Below are 17,726 nucleotides of genomic sequence, written 5' to 3' on the forward strand. Positions count from 1 at the left end.
GAGGAATCAACCACAAGACTGGCTAATGCTCCATATTTGGCAGCTGCCGCAAGAAATAATGGGATACGCGGCCTCAGGGCAGGGGGCGGCGCCGGGGTAACGCTCTCCCACGCCGTGGGCGGCTGGGCTGAGAGAGCGCAGCGGAGCCGGCCTGCAGCCAGTGAGCCAACACGCGCGCCGAGGCCTTGGGTGATTTTTTAAAGTGGCTATTAACAAACTTGATTCAAAATGTATCTAGAGGCTTCTGTAAATTGCTACGTAATATATTATGTGTGAGAAAAAGAAAAAAAAAAAAAAAAAAAGTAAGGCAACAAAGAGGCTGTCAAAGTGAGGAGACTCCTGCTCCTTAGCAGAGAAAAAGCTTCCTGAAAGATTTAGTGGGTATTATAGAGCTCAGTCAGGGGAGCCGATACATAAGAGCGCTTGCAATGCAGTGGCAAAATTAATTTGGTAAATTTTTAATCATATTTTTAATCTTCATTACCATTATAGATGAAAATCTCAAGAATGGGCAAGAATCATTTCACAGATCATAACATTTAGTTATGTTACATGTTTTATATGAAGAGGATTTGTAATGATTATATTTCAAGTGATGTATCATCAACTGAAACTTAAAAATTGAAATATAAATCCTATTAAGAATATAAGTGCGTGGATATCCTGAAGGTAGGAATTGGTTTTATTTACTGTTGTGAACTAGCAAAGTGCCTCACATAGAGAAGATTCTCAGTGAAGACAGCCTAAAAGAAAACAAGGAAGAAGAAGACTTCACAAAGAAGGCCAATTTAACTCTGTACTTTGTTAAAACTTGGCAAATGCTCATTGATATCAAATGCACTTTTAATCATTCAACAAATATTTATCATGAGCCTATGCTCTTAGAAGCATATGCTTGGTTTCCTCCAGACTTCATCCCATGAGACGTTTCCCTCTGCTGATTTTTACTTATATCCTTTTGCTATGATAAACCTTAACCATGAGTATGACTATATGGTGAGAAATGAATCCATTTATTAAATTAATGAACCTGAAGATGGTTTCAGAGACCCCTGACATGGAGCATATAATATGTCAGGTATGGAGCTAAGAACTGGATTTGCAACATCCATCCATGCCTTCCTGGAGCTTTACAGGTGTACTGATAAAGAGGCAGGAATCAAATGATCATACACAAAGAGGAAACACACAACCGTGGTAGATGTTATGAAGAAGAAGGTTATGGTATCTTGAGGCATACAGTAAGAAATTTGGCCTAACCAAAGAGGTTAGGATGCTGTCTCTAAGGGATGATGGGCAGGAGTTAGAGGGTTAACAAGGACTATAAGAAGCATCCCAGGAAGAAAGAACAGGCCATGAAAAGACACTGGGGTTGGCAGTTGCTGGAGCTGAGAAACTGACAGTGAACATAAGGAGAGATGAAGCTAGAAAGGTAGGCAGGAGACAGTCTGTGTAGGACCTCATGGTCCAGGTTAAGGGATTTGCCCTTTGTTCTAATAACACTGGGAATCCAGTCAAGAGTTTGTAATTTCAGAATTTAAAAGAGTTTTTAAAAATTAGAGGGAACAAAACTTAATGCAAAATAATAATTAACTATTATGATGGAGAGGTAGTACTTCAGGCTTAAGCTTATGGAAAATTGGACTAGGGTGGTGGCAGTAGAGATGAAAACAAGGTAAGGGATTCAGAAAAAAAAATACACAAGTTTTGTTGTTGAATTTGGTATGAGGCATGAGAGCAAGAAAAGTGTTAAGAAGAACTGTGGCATTTCTGTGTAGAAAGTGTATTAGTCAGGGTTCTCTAGGGAAACAAAACCAACAAGAGATATCTGTAAATATAAGATTTTATAAAGGTGTCTCACGCAACTGTGGGGATGCATGAGTCCAAATTCCATAGGGCGGGCAGTAAACTGGCAAGTACGATGGTGTTAAATGAACTTCTCAGGAAACACTTCACTGGCTAGCCAAAGAAGAAGTGAAGGTCCTCTATCTGTCTTGCTTAAAAGTCATCAGCTGATTGGATTAAATCCAGCTGATTGAATTCTCTCATTGCTGAAGATATGCCCTTCATTGATGTAATAGTCACAGCTGCAGTCAACTGACTGATGATTTAATAAACCAGCCTTTTGGTTTATTAACCAGCCACAAATGTCCTTGCAGTAATGGTTAGGCCAGTGCTTGCTTGACCAGACACCTGGACACCATCACCTGGCCAAGTTGACACATGAACCTAACCATCACAGAAGGTATGCACCGTATTCCACAATTGGGCAAGTAAGAAAGATCCCATTATAACTTTCTTAAATTCCAACTCTAAGACCTCAACCTGTTGGGCTACTAAAATTTCTTCACTTTACCTCTTCCCCAGATTTATGTCAAATTTCTCATAGTCCTCCTCCCAGTTAACTGGTTGTCTGTCCAAACTGGTTACCATTAATCTGTCCATCATTCTGAGCCCCTCCATCCCTTTGGCTCCTATAATATTACTACTTTAGGGTCACAGGAACCTCTGATGAGACTGAATACAGCCTTCCTAGGACACCATGGAGCCATTTTTCCTGGAGACTAGCCATCTCTTAGGAAAGCTGCCATGGAAGTGTTCCACAGGTCGCCCACAGAAATCTTCAAAGGCATCTCTCTTCCCTTCCTAGTTGGGGTGGTCTCCTCCCTCCTCTTGCCTTCCCCTTTTCAACTCCTCTCTCTGTAACTGGCTTAAGTCCTTTCCAGAAGACTAGCCCTAGACTCCAGACCACTCTGCTTCAAAGCCAGCCAAGAGCCCTAAGGCTTGGAGTCACACTGCAGGAGTTACAAATTTTTTAATGAATAGGAAAGGAAAAGCATTAGGAGAATAAGCACAATTCAACATTTCAATACATTATTCTGCCACAATTCACTGGATGAAAGGTGATACATTCACTGAGATAAGGAACATAGTGAGATGGCGAGGTTTGAGGCAGAAGACTGGTTTCTTGTATGAGTTTGTGATGCCTTTGGGATATCCAAGAGGAAACATTAAAAAGGCAATTGGATATATAAGTCTAGAGCTCAGTGGCTAGCTTTATGTAAAGTAAAGCCCAGTGCACATTGCCATATTTTCCCACTTAACCATTTCTAATATGTTTTCTTACTCTGCAATACCTCATAGAATCAAGCCTGTTTATTTCTAATGCTCTACTTGGTTCTCTAGTGTCACCAGGATCCTGAAAACTACTTACAGTTTCATGTTGGAAGAAAAAGACAAGAACAGAAATTCAACAAAACATTTTTATTTTCCTGGGAGTATTGAAGGTCCATGAATTTATTTAAAGCCTCTTCGACTTTAAAACAAATCATTACAGGTGAAAGAAAACTATGTCCATTGAGATGAGTATCTCATTTTCAACTGACCACAATCTTCTTTCTGCTTTACCTACTTCCTACAATGCATTGTTGGACAAAGAAAAAAATTGGTCATAAAATATTTAGTAGTAAGAAACTTTCACTCCAAAAGCTGCTGATTTAATCCCTAGAAAGTGCCAGCCAGTTAATCTAGTTCCCAACATCCATGACTATGGTCTGTTGCTGAAGGGACAACAATCCAACATGGGTACAACTCTAAAACATGGTTTAGAATGTAAAAAGTTGAGATTGAAAACATTTAAGATCTTATAGAACCATGCTGGGGGCACTATGTACTTATATTTTTCTGTGACATTGATGGATTTTCATCCATGTGTTTTATATCATACTGGAATAAGTTGCAAAACCAGGTTACTGCCCCAGAAAAAGGAAGTATAAACTGAGAAATAACACAGAGTTTATTGCACACACCAAGAGCAGAGTTACCTGGAGACACCACCATGATATAACAGTAGTTCTACTCAGGGTTTCTTTCCATCACATAAGGTAGAGCAAGCCTGCCTGATGAGCACAATCTGCTCTCCTTCATGACTGAACATGGGAGAGAAATGCCACTATCAGAAGTTTCACGTTTGCTTCTCTTTCATTGCACAAATCACAAAATCTGGACTAAACCTGTCATGTCGGTCTGGACCCAGCAAACAGTACTTCCTGCCTTCAATACTGTAAAACTGGGTGATTTTTCATGATGTTCTAAAATCCAAAAGAAATACAGAAAACATAGTTGCCTATGTAATAAACAGAATGAGGTCAACTTCACATTTTCGTTCCCTCCATGAAGTCTAAGTTCAACATGAAATTTGGCAAAGTTCTGATGGCATTATAGGCAGAGACCCAGAACTGACAGGTTCCTTCTTTGTTCATGAGAAAATCTGGACTAAGGGAGTTATATGCAAAATATAAGAACAGACTGGGACTCAAAAGCAAACTTTAAAAATAGCTGAGAAGGCACCCAATACATCTAGTGCAGCAACTCTCTGATAGAAGTTGGTTTGGAAAACATGGCTTAGGCTTAAAGGCCCAAATGAAGGTTCCTGCTTCTTCCCCATATCCCCCAAACCTCCCCAGAACAATTGTAGATGGTTGGATCCTCAGAGTAGGGCCTGGCATGGCTTATACTCCTACCTGTAGGAAGGCAGGGTGGAAATACCTTCCTTCCTTACATGTATGGCCTGACAAATCTGACTAGCAAAAAGCCCTTCCTTGGTTGGAGTCAGATGAAGACTGAGCTAAGGTAAGTGTGATGCAGAAAGATGAGGAGAAATGCACGACCCATAACAAATAGCTCTCATTACAGTGAATAGTGGCTTTTACCAAGATAACTTTGTAATGATTCGACCAAAAATTTACTGATCATCTCTTATAACCAAACTCTTGCCACCAGTGTTTTTTTCTTAAATGCTTATTATATGGCATATTAAATAATTAGTTAATTAGAATATGATAAAATAGGATATTATATGCAAGATATTGGGCTGGGTACTGGGGAAGATATGGCAATGAATAAACACATGAACTCTGTAACGGTTAATAATTTTATATGTCAAGTTGGCTCAGCTATGGTGTCCCTTATTCAGTCACATACTGGGCTAGATGTTGCTGTGGGAATATTTTGATTGTAAATAAAGGAGATTACCCTCAATAATGTGGGTGGGCCTCATCCAATTAGTTGAAGTCCTTAAGAGCAAAGAACTGAGAGTTCAAGAGACAAGAAGAAACTCTGCCTCAAGACTGAAACATCAATTCTCCTTATGAGAATGGTTTCCCCCATGGATTTTGGACTCAAGATTGTAAAATCACTCTTACTGCAATAAGATGTAGTGCTGGAGAGGCGGGGCAAGATGGCGGAGTGGTGAGGTGCAGAATTTCATATCTCCCCTAGAGCAGCTGGCAACTACCCAAGAACTACATGAAACGGTGTTTTTAGGGTCTCCAGTAACCAGTCACACATCGGATACAAGTTTGGAATTAAAGGAAAACCTGAGATCGCAGCAAAAATTGCTGACCAAGAAATCTAGCTGGAGATGCCCCAAAGAGGAGAGGGGAGAAGGGAATAGTGCCCCTGAGAGACAACTGGAGTTCCTAGGATTGGGAGAGTAGAGGGAGGTCCAGCTCAACTGGCAGTCCTCCTTCTGGGAACTCAGACCCCAGGGGCTGGAACTCAGTTTCTGGCTTTACTCAGCCATGCCCTTCACAGGATCAGAGTCACCAGAAGAACTAAAGTCTCCATACCTCTTTACGTGGGTAGGGAAGTTGTGCACTGGCAAGCGCCACCTTCTGGACACAAGAGGAAAAGCACCAGTTCTAAAGGCCTCATAAGAAGGTCTCATTCTCAGAAAAACTCCATACCTTCCCAATGAGACCTGGGCCTCTCTAGACTGGGAAAATCTGAATGGGGGCAACCAATGTGAGGAGACCCTCTCATAAAAAGGCTACATAAAGGCAGGGTAAGATACAGAAAAAACAAGAGGTGAAAAATTCTGATCAACTAAATAGAACCTAAGTTAGAGGTCTAGAATAAGTTGAACTGAATAACAGAGGCCAGAGAACAAAGCCAACAAACAAGAAAACCCCTAGGTAAAAGATAGAAAACAAGCTTCAGAATAAACTAATCAAGAAAATCAGATGCCTAGACAACTTAAGATAACAAGCCATACCAGGAAACATGAAAATGTGGACCAGCCAAAGGAACAAACTAATAGTTAAACCAAGATACAGGAGTTGAGGCAACTAATGCTAAATAAATTCAATGAAATGAAGGAAGATATAGCAAAAGAGATGAAGGATATAAAGAAGACACTGGATGATGATAAAGAAGAATTCGTAAACTTGAAAAAACAAATGGCAGAACTCATGGGAATGAAGGCCACAATGGAGGAGATGAAAAACACAATGGAGGGACACAACAGTAGATTCTAACAGGAGAAGAGAGGATCAATGAACTGGAAGATAAGACATTTGAATTCATACACACAAAAGAACACATGGCAAAAAAATGGAAAAATATGAGCAGGGTCTTAGGGAGCTGAGTGACAACATGAAATGCACAAATATACCTGTTATGGGTATCCCAGAAGGAGAAGAAAGGGGAAAACGGGCAGAAAGAGTAATAGAAGAAATATTCACTGAAAATTTCCCAACTCTTATAAAAGACAGAAAATTGGAGATTCAAGAAGTACAATGTACCCCAAATAGAATAGATCCCAATAGACCTACTCCAAGACACTTACTGATCAGATTGTCCAGTGTCAAAGACAAAGAGAGGATTCTGAAAGCAGCAAGAGAAAAGCAATCCATCATATACAAGGGAAGTTCGATAAGACTATGTACAGATTTCTCAACAGAAACCATGGAGGCAAGAAGACAGTGGCATGATATATTTAAGATACTGAAAAAGAAAAACTGCCAACCAAGAATTCTATATCCGGCAAAACTTTCCTTCAAAAATGAGGGCAAGATTAAAATATTTTCAGACAAACAGAAACTGAGAGAGTTTGTGAATAAGAGACCAGCACTACAAGAAATACTAAAGGGAGTGCTACAGGCTGATAGGAAAAGACAGGAGAGAGAGAGTTGGAGAAGAGTGCAGAAATGAAGATCATCAGGAAAGGTAAAAGGAGAGAGAGGAAAAAATAAGATATGACATATAAATTCCAAAAGACAAAATGGTAGTAGAAAGTACAGCCCTTACAGTAATAAGACTAAATGTAAATGGATTAAACTCCCCAATAAAAAGACACAGACTGGCAGAATGGATTAAAAAACAGGACCCATCTATATGCTGTCTACAAGAAACTCACTTTAGACACAAGGACAAAAATAGACTGAAAGTGAAAGGTCGGAAAAAGATATTTCACACAAACAACAACCAGAAAAAAGCAGGAGTAGCTATACTAATATCAGACAAATTAGACTTCAAAAGTAAAACAATTAAAAGAGACAAAGAAGGACAGTATATATTAATAAAAGGGTCAATTCATCAAGAAAATATAACAATCATAAATATTTATGCATCAAGCAGGAATGCTCCAAAATTCATGAGGCAAACACTGAGATCACTGAAAGGAGAAGTAGACACCTCTACAATAATAGTTGGAGATTTCAATACACCACTCTCATCAATGGATAGAACATCTAGACAGAGGATCACTAAAGAAATGGAGATGTTGAATTGTATGATACATGAACTAGACTTAACAGACATTTATACAACACTACATCCAACAACAGCAGGATACACTTTTTTCTCAAGTGCTCATGGAACATTCTCTAGGATAGACCACATGTTGGGCCACAAAGCAAGTCTCAAAAAATTTAAAAATATTGATATAATACAAAACACTTTCTCGGACCATAATCAATGAAGTTGGAAATAAATGAAAGGCAGAAGGTCATAAAATTCACAAACATATGGAGGCTAAACAACACCCTCTTAGAAAACCAGTGGGTTAAGGGAGAAATTATTAAATACCTTGAGGCAAATGACAATGAAAACACAACTTATGAAAACTTATGGGATGCAGCAAAGGTGGTGCTGAGAGGGAAATTTATTGCCCTAAATGCCTATATTAAAAAAGAAGAGAGGGCAAAAATTGAACAGTTAACTGTTCACCTGGAGGTATTAGAGAAAGAACAGCATACTAACCCCAAAGCAAACAGAAGGGAAGAAATATCAAAGATTAGAGCAGAAATAAATGCAATTGAAAACAGGAAAACAACAGAGAGAATCAACAAAACCAGAAGTTGGTTCTTTGAGAAAATCAATAAAATCGATGGAAAGCTGGCTAGGCTAACAAAAAAAAAGAGAGAGCGGATGCAAATAAATGCAATCAGAAATGGGAAAGGAAATATAACTACTGAACCTGCAGAAATTAAGGAGATGATGAGAAGATACTATGAGCAACTACATGCTAATAAACTAGACAACTTAGATGAAATGGACAACTTCCTAGAAAAGCATAAACAACCAACATTGACTCAAGAAGAAATAGATGACCTCAACAAACTAATCATAAGTAAAGAGATTGAGTCAGTCATCAAAAAGATGCCAAAAAGGAAAAGCCCAGGACCAGATGGTTTCACATGTGAATTCTACCAAGCTTTCAAGAAAGAATTAGTACCAATCCAGCTCAAACTCTTCAAAAAAATTGAAGAAAAGGGAAGCTACCTGATTCTATGAAGCCAACATCACCCTAATACCAAAATCAGACAAAGATACTACAAAAAAAGAAAATCATAGAACAATTTCTTTAACGAATATAGACACAAAAATCCTCAACAAAATACTCGCAAATCGAATCCAACAACACATTAAAAGAATTATACACCATGACCAGGTGGGATTTATTCCAGGTATGCAAGGCTGGTTCAACACAAGAAAATCAATTAATGTAATACACCACATCAATAAATCAAAGCAGAAGAACCACATGATCATGTTGATCGATGCAGAAAAGGCCTTTGACAAATTCAACATCATTTCCTGATGAAAACACTTCAAAGGATAGGAATAGAAGGGAACTTTTTCAATATGATAAAGGTGATATATGAAAAACCCACAGCTAACGTCATACTCAATGGGGAGAAACTGAAAGCTTTTTCTCTAAGATCAGGAACAAGACAGGGATGCCCACTATCATCATTGTTACTCAACATTGTGCTGGAAGTTCTAGCTAGAGCAATTAGGCAAGAAAAAGAAATAAAAGGCATCCAAATTGGAGAGGAAGAAGTAAAACTTTCACTATTTGCAGATGACATGATTCTATATGTAGGAAATCCAGAAAAATCTACAGCAAAGCTACTAGAACTAGTCAATGAATACAGCAAAGTGGCAGACTACAAGATCAATACACAAAAATCTGTAGTGTTCCTATACATAAGTAACTTGCAACAAGAGGAGGAAATCAAGAAAAAAAATCTCATTTACAGTAGCAACCAAAAGAATCAAGTATTTAGGAATAAACTTAACCAAGGACACAAAAGACCTTTACACAGAAAACTATAAGAAACTGCTAAAAGAAATTGAACAAGACCTAAAAAAATGGAAGAACATACCATGTTCATGGATTGGAAGACTAAATATAGTTAAGATGGCAATTTTACCTAAACTGATTTACAGATTCAATGCAATACCAATTCAAATCCCAACAACTTACTTTACAGAAATAGAAAACCAATAACCAAATTTATTTGGAAGGGCAAGGTGCCCCGAATAGCCAAAAATATTTTGAGAAAGAGGAACGAAGTGGGAGGTCTCACACTACCCAACTTTGAAGCATATTACAAAGCTACAGTGCTCAAAACAGCATGGTACTGGCATAAGGACAGATATACTGACCAATGGAATCGAACTGAGTGTTCAGAAGTAGACCCTCACATCTATGGACAACTGATCTTTGATAAGGCAGTCAAACCAAACCAACTGGGAAAGAGCAGCCTCTTCAATAAATGGTGTTTGGAGAACTGGATATCCATTTCCAAAGGAATGAAGGACGATGCCTATCTCACACCTTATACAAAAATTAACTCAAAGTGGATCAAAGACCTAAACATTAGCACCAAGACCATAAAACTCTTAGAAGAAAATGTCGGGCAATATCTTAAAGATCTTGTGATAGGAGGTGGTTTCTTTGACCTCACACCCAAGGTGCGAGCAACCAAAGAACAAATAGACAAATGGGATCTCCTCAAAATTAAACACTTCTGTACATCAAAGACTTTGTTGGAAAAGTAAAAAGGCAACCTACACAATGGGAGATGATATTTGGAAACCACATATTAGATAAAGGTTTAATATCCCGAATATATAAAGGAATCCTACAACTCAATAACAGAAAGTCAAACAATCCAATTAAAAAGTGGGCAAAAGTCATGGACAGACATTTTTCTGAAGAGGAAATACAAATGGCTCAAAAACATATGAAAAAATGCTCAACTTCACTGGCTATTAAGGAAATGCAAATCAAAACCACAATGAGATATCATCTCACACCTACCAGAATGGCCATTATCCAAAACACAGAAAATGACAAGTGCTGGAGAGGATGTGGAGAAAGAGGCACACTTATTCATTGTTGGTGGGAATGTAGAATGGTGCAACCACTCTGGAAGACAGTGTGGAGGTTCCTCAGGAAGGTAAATATAGATTTGCCATATGACCCAGCTATTCCATTGCTAAGTATATACTCAGAGGAACTGAAACTTAAGACACAAACAGACATTTGTAAACTGATGTTTACTGCAGCATTATTCATGATTGCCAAGAGATGGAAACAGCCCAAATGTCCATCAATGGACAAGTAGATAAACAAACTGTGATATATACACATGATGGAATATTATGCAGCTGTAAGACAGAAAAAAGACATGGATCATGTAATAACATGGATGAACCTTGAGGACATTATGTTGAGTAAAGTTAGCCAGAAACAAAAGGACAGATTCTGTATGGACTCACTAATATGAACAGACATTAATCAACAAACTTTGGGAGGTAAAAGCTGACAACACAGGCAACCAGGAGATAGGAAGAGGGTAGAAATCAGGCATTTGATGCTGAAGGACTACAGAATGTTTAGCAGGATTGATTCTATAGATCCAGAAATAGATAGCGTAATACTGTGTGATGGTAGCACAGTATTGTAAGTACACCAAAGATGTCTGTGAGTAAAGCTGAAAGAGGTGGGATAGCAGAATGTGTGACACCATAGGTAAAGATAGATGATAAAGATTGGGACTGTATAACTTGGCAAAAACTGGAGTGCCCAATGACTGTTACTAAATATATACATATTAAAATGTTTTTGCATGTGGGAGAGCAAATGAATGTCAACCATGTAGAGTGTTGAAAAAGGGATGGTATTTGGGAAAAAACATAATTAAAGCAAACTGGAGTCTATGGTCAACAGTAACATTGTAATATACCTCCATTAAATGTAACAAAGGCAATATGCCAATGCTAAGTGTATATGAGAGGAGGATATAGGGGAGGAATATGGGATGCTTGGTAGTGGTGTTATTTTCTGTCCTTACTATTATATATTGTATGACATGTTATTTTTTTTTATCATCTTTTTTATTAATTTTTTTTAATTGTGGTGAGAGGGATGTACCTATCTACTGTTGATGAGCAGGTAGAATGGTGTAGCCTTTCTGAATGTCAGTGTGGTGGTTCCACAAAGTTAAGTGTGCGGGGACCATAAGGTCCTGCAACCTCATTATGGGGTATGTCATTTGAAGACCTGAGTGCAGAGACATGAATGGACATTTGCAAACTGTTGTTCATGGAGGCAGCAATCATGATTTGCAATGGGTGGAGGTGACCTAAGGGTACATAGAGTGAGGAATGGAATGGTGAACTGTGGCATATGCATACAATGGAATGTTGAGCAACTATAAGAAGGAGTGAAGCTGTGAGACATATAACAAAGTGAATGGATCCTGTACACAGTATTTGAGTGAAGTACACCTGAAATAAAGGCAGGCACTATAATGCCTTGCAAATATGGACTAACTACAATGTGTAAACTCAGAATTGAATCTTAGAACATAGCCTGATGTGGACTTGATTATTGTAATGGTCCCTAGATTGTAAGCTCTTACAGCAGTCAACTCTATTCCTGAATTGTAATGCCTATCTCTTTGAGATGCTGATCCCTTAGTATATGATCTGATTGGTCTCTGGAACAATGTGTATCTCTGAGACACCTGAAACTGAGAGCCAGAGCTCAGCAGATATGAATGTCAGTATTAGTGCATACAGCAACTGTTAAAAAAAAGCTGAAAAAGATCCTAGACTTCAATTAGTGATATGAATGAAGCAGATCTGGTTAAGACTAGGGCAAACTGGGCCAAAGCGTAAAGATTGAAACTGACTGTGTTTTAAAACTTCAACTTCCATGTGAGGCCTAGGGAAGAGATGTCTATTTGGTGCAGGATCTATATTTTCTAAACAGTATAACTCTACAGTTGGTTTGTTCAAACACCACGATTGCATGGAACTTTGAATAGGAAGTGAGATACGGTAGGTTAGTATAGGTTAGAGTGAAATAGTGACACATCCCAAAGTAATTTGGGCAGAGAATAAAAAATATATTTACAGCCCCCCACCCCGAGGAGCTGGGGGAAGGTGCAGAAGTGTTGGAGAAGTGTTGACTTCCTCACCTGGACTGGTGTTGATGTTGTGACAAACATTGGGACTGGCGGTTTGATGGGCTGAGCCCTCTATTATGGGACTTGCCCTTGTGGGGCTCATTACTGCAAAGGAGAGGCTAAACTTGCATATAATTGTGCTTAAGAGTCTCCCCCTGAGTACCTCTTTGTTGCTCAGATGTGGCCCTCTCTCTCTCTAACTGAGCCACCTCGGCAGATGAACTCACTGCCCTCCCCCAACGTGGGACTCAGCTCCCAGGGGTGTAAATCTCCCTGACAATGCAGGATATGACTCCCGGGGATGAATCTGGACCTGGCACCATGGGATTGAGAATATCTTCTTGACCAAAAGGGTGATGCAAAATGGGACAAAATACTTTCAGTGGCTGAGAGATTTCAAACGGAGTCAAGAGTTCACTCTGGTGGACATTCTTAAGCACTATATAGATAACACCTCTTAGGTTTTAATGTATTGGAATAGCTAGAAGTAAATACCTGAAACAACCAAACTCCAACCCATTAGTCTGGACTCCTGAAGATGATTGTATAATAATGTAGATTACAAGGGTGACAGTGTGATTGTGAAGGCCTTGTGGATCACACTCCCTTTGTCTAGTGTGTGGATGGATGGGTAGAAAAGTGGGGACAAAAACTAAATGACAAATAGGGTGGGATGGGGGAGGATGGTTTGGGTGTTCTTTTTTTACTTTTATTTTTTATTCTTATTCTGATTCTTTCTGAAGTAAGGAAAATGTTCAGAATTAGATTGTGGTGATGAATGAATGCATAACTATATGATTGTACTGTGAACAGTTGATTGTATACCATGGATGATTGTATGGTAAGTGAATATATTTCAATAAAACTGAATTTAAAAAAAAACAAACAGATGTAGTTGCCAGCCTGTTCTACAAATCTTAGACTTGCCAGCTCCCACAATCATGTGACACCAATTTCTTAAAATAAATTATATATATATACACACACACACACACATACACCTGTTGGTACTGTTTCTCTGGAGAACCCTGACTGATGCAAGCACTCTCTTCAATGGATTTATAAGCTGGAAGAAAAGGCCAGATAAGCAATTCATTCAATAAATGTGTCCAACACTAACACTAGACAGAATGTGGTGAGCACAGGGAGAGGCAATGAGAAATTAGTTTGAGATTCCATTTTGGATTGATAGGATCAGAGGTGTCTTCTAGGAGGTAATTGGATTTGAATGGGTCCTGAAAAGATTGGTAAAATGTTTAAAAATAAATATGTATGTTTCCCAAAATAAGACCAATGCATGCTCATAGCAAATGGTAGCTATTAGGTGGGAAATATTTTTTAAATGATGGAAAAGAAATACAACAAAGCACCCATTATTCCACCAGACCCAAACTATTTTGGACAAGAGTAATGGAAAGAGGGGCATTCTAGGAGAAAAGATAACACACTCCAAGGCACAGAGGCAAGATGGGGAAAGGAGAGGTAAGACTACTTCCAGGGATCCAGTTTAGTTGGGATACAGACTGTATGTAAGGGATCATGGAACAGTCTCTGTCTGCCCCCATAAACCTGAGATAAACACCAAAATACCTAAAACTTGGCTGGGTTAAGATGCTGCTGGAGGGAAAAGTAGGTGACCCCCTCCTCTCTGTTGTCCCAGGCCCCATTTGTCCTTTAGGGTTGGATTTTTCTCAGCAGAGTACTGGATCAGTGTGCCCTCTCCATGTAACTATTTGCATCTACTGATTTCCCAAGGGACTAAAAATTCTACTTGAAACCTGCAGCCAGAAACTCTGATTCCCTTCAAGGGTCAAAGATATCACAGCATGTCCAGGGAACTGCAGTGACCTTCACCAAGACCATCTTACAGAAAAGGACAATGGAGACCTCACATGGAGCTCACCATATTAACCCAGGTCCTGTGAACTCTAAATTCAGGGGGTTCATGAACTTGGGTGGGAAAATAAAAACACATCTTTATTTTCTCTAATCTCTAACTGCTACATAGCATTTCCTTCCATTACAAACCAGGGCAGTGTTAGCAGTGCCTGTGACTTTGTCACCAATAGAATTACAGATATCTTCATATCATATCACAGTTGTTGCAGTTAATTCAAAAGATAATTTATCACCATTTCTAAATTGCTTATTAGGCCCACCACTGGATCTTGTTATAAAATGTATAAAGAAGCACAAATTTTAAAAGATACTTAGTTAGTTATATTTCATTATAATTAGTCTCCTTTGTAATACTATGTATTTTATGTTATGCATTTAAATATGATATCCTGAAAATGGTCCACAAGCTTCAGATTGACAAACAGGTTCATAGGATTAAGAAGATTAAGAACCTCTGGCCACAAAGGAATAAGGAATTTGGTCTAAAAGTCAGACTCAGCACCACCAAACCTAAGAAATAGAGGGTGGTTTATTCTGAATAGAGCAATGTAGTCCAGAAGTTAACGGGGTGGGGGGTGAAGGGCAGTTGCCCCACTAAGCACAACCTCCAAAAGTGATGCCATTTTTTAAGGTGACATTTTGATGCAATCCTTTTTAAGACTATGATGAAAAGGCACAAAAGGAAGCAATAGAAAACATGATCTTGAGCTATGGAGAAAAGGTAAATGCATCCTTTTCCTACAGCTGCTGTAACAAATTACCACAAACTAAGTGGCTTAAAATAATAGAAACTTAATCTCTCACAGTTCTCAAAGCCAAAAATCTGAAATCAAGGTGTTTGCAGGGCCACACTCACTCCAAAGTCTCTAAAGAGAATCCATTCTTGCCTCTTCCAGCTTCTGGTGGTTCCAGGTGTTCCTTGACTTGTGGCTGCATAACTCCACTCTCAGCCTCTGTGATTACATTACCTCCTCCTCTTCTCTCTCTTCTCTATATCCCTTATAAAGAAACCCATCATTGGATTTAGCACCCACCCTAATCCAGTATGACCTTGCCTTAAGTCAATTTCATCTGCAAAGACCCTTTTTGCCATATAAGGTAATATTCACAAATTCCAGGGCCATCATTCAACACACAACAGTAATTAAAAATGACACCTTTCTAAGCATTTGCTACTCTCTAAGTCAATGGTCCTATCCCTGCTTTTTGGCCCAGCCCAGCCCCAAGCTTCTCTTGTACTTGCTTCTACTCAGCCACTCTGGATAAATGTGAGACCTTTGCATGAGGAGATCAGGGTGAGAGGAAGGCAGTTTATGAGTTGAAAGAGCTGTACTACTCAGCACTTTGATACTTACAGGCTCTGAGCAAGCATCGGTCATAGAAAAGGAATGTTGTCACCTCATAGTACCATGAGCTCATGGACAAGTTGGCTAAGATCCTCCATGAGCCAGCAAGAACTTAATTGCCCAAAAGCTCATTGCCAGAACAGAACAGGTGACAGAACTGTAATATTTGGGAGCCCTTGGACAATTCATGTGGGTGCATAGTACGAAAGGGGCATCTACCATTTCCCTGGGCAAGAGTTCATTTGCTGATCTCTGGCAGTGCAGTTGAGTGACAAAGTGCCACTGGGTTCTTCAGATGCCTGATGTCAGCAATGATTGAGACACCAGTAGAACCAGTGCTGGGGGGAGAGGAGAAACCTCTGATTGAGATAGGGCTGTAGGGCTTAGGATGTGTGAGTTGTGCTGGAGAGATACTGTGACATCCTACCTCCACCAGAAGCAGCAGTGACAATGATCAAATCACATTGTAGAGACTGTAAGCCCCTGGGCTTTCTCAGAAATCATCAAGGAGGAACTTTGGGCAACAAAAAGTAAATAAAATAAAAAACTAAATTGTATTTGGCCAAGCAAGTGGAACCTGAAGAGCTAGAGATTTGGATATTACTATAACTGTGACCACATTTTAGTAATAGGTTGGCAAAATCTGAGACCCTTTTATTATATAGTCAGTAGGAAAAAACATTTTCAGATTGGTGGATCTGGAAGGAAATGTCAAAAGGAGGAGATCCAGGGCCACGCTCCAATCAAGATGGAGTGAGAAGCTCCAGAGCTCCATCCCCCGACAGGAGCTTTCAACAACCAGTAAGAACTGGCAGAAACAACTTTCACAAAGCTCCAGAAAACAGTTAAAGAAATGCAGTAGCAGATTGAGCACTGAATCAAGAAAAAGGCTACTTAAAAGAGGTAGGATCTCACAGTGTCCTGGCAGGACCCTCCCCCACCCCTCACCAACTCAGTGCAGAGCTGGCCCACACATGTTCCCAGGGCACAGATCGCTGGTCCTGGTTCCAAAGAGAGCAGAATGACCCTCGTTCACATACTGGGAGCATGTATGTCTGGCTCATTCTGTCTGGTGGTGGCTGAGGGACTCACTCTCCCAGAACTTGCCCTCAGGTAGAAGGCAGCTCACTGAGCTTTCCTACAAAAGACTGTGGGAGAGCAGTCAAGTGGACACCTGGGGCAAGGGATGGCTGGTTCTGGGACATTGAGTGCAATGCCTGGGACTGTGAGGAAACTGTTTCCTAGGGAGGAGGGAACATTCAGAACCATGTAAACAGGAGAATTCCTAGGACAAACACTCATACACAAGACAAGACAGGGAGGCCCCTACAATTTGCTCCAGAGCTGCTCTCGAAACTCACTGATGCCTCTGAGTCTAAATTCCAGCAATAACATATTAAAATAACAAAATGTTCAGGTTTCAACAAAAAATTACAAAACATACCAAGAAACAGGAATCAATGGCCCAGGCAAAGGAAAAGATTAAAACATTAGAAACTCTCAGTGAGGAGAATCAGACCTGGGACATTACAAACAAAGACTTTTTAAAAATATTCCTAAATATGGTCAAAGAGCTAAAGGAAAATATGGACAAAGAACTGTTGGAAAAGTCAGGAAAACAATAGATGAGCACAAAGAGACTATCAATAGAGAGATGGGAATTATGAAAGTGAAGCAAACAGAGCTGAAGACAACAGTAACAGAAATTTAAAATTCCCTAGAGGGGTTCAAAAGCCGACTGGAGCTGGCTGAAGAAAGAATCAGAGAATATGAAGATAAGACGATTGAAATCATCCAGTCTGAGGATCCGAAAGAGGAAAGAATGAAGTTAAGTAACAAAGTCTAAGGAACCTGTGGGACATCATCAAGCATACCAGTATTTAAATTGTAGGAGTCCCAGAAAGAGAAGATAGCAAAGGGCAGAGAGACTATT

At 39.4% G+C, this 17,726-nt stretch overlaps 1 protein-coding gene across 2 annotated transcripts in view; it reads right to left on the bottom strand.

Moving 5' to 3' along the window:
- Positions 1-17,726, bottom strand: part of PRIM2 (DNA primase subunit 2) — an 804,531-nt gene that overhangs the window by 336,412 nt on the left and 450,393 nt on the right. The window lies entirely within an intron of this gene.

Source organism: Choloepus didactylus, chromosome 7, assembly GCF_015220235.1.
Source record: "Choloepus didactylus isolate mChoDid1 chromosome 7, mChoDid1.pri, whole genome shotgun sequence".
NCBI lineage: Eukaryota > Metazoa > Chordata > Mammalia > Pilosa > Megalonychidae > Choloepus > Choloepus didactylus.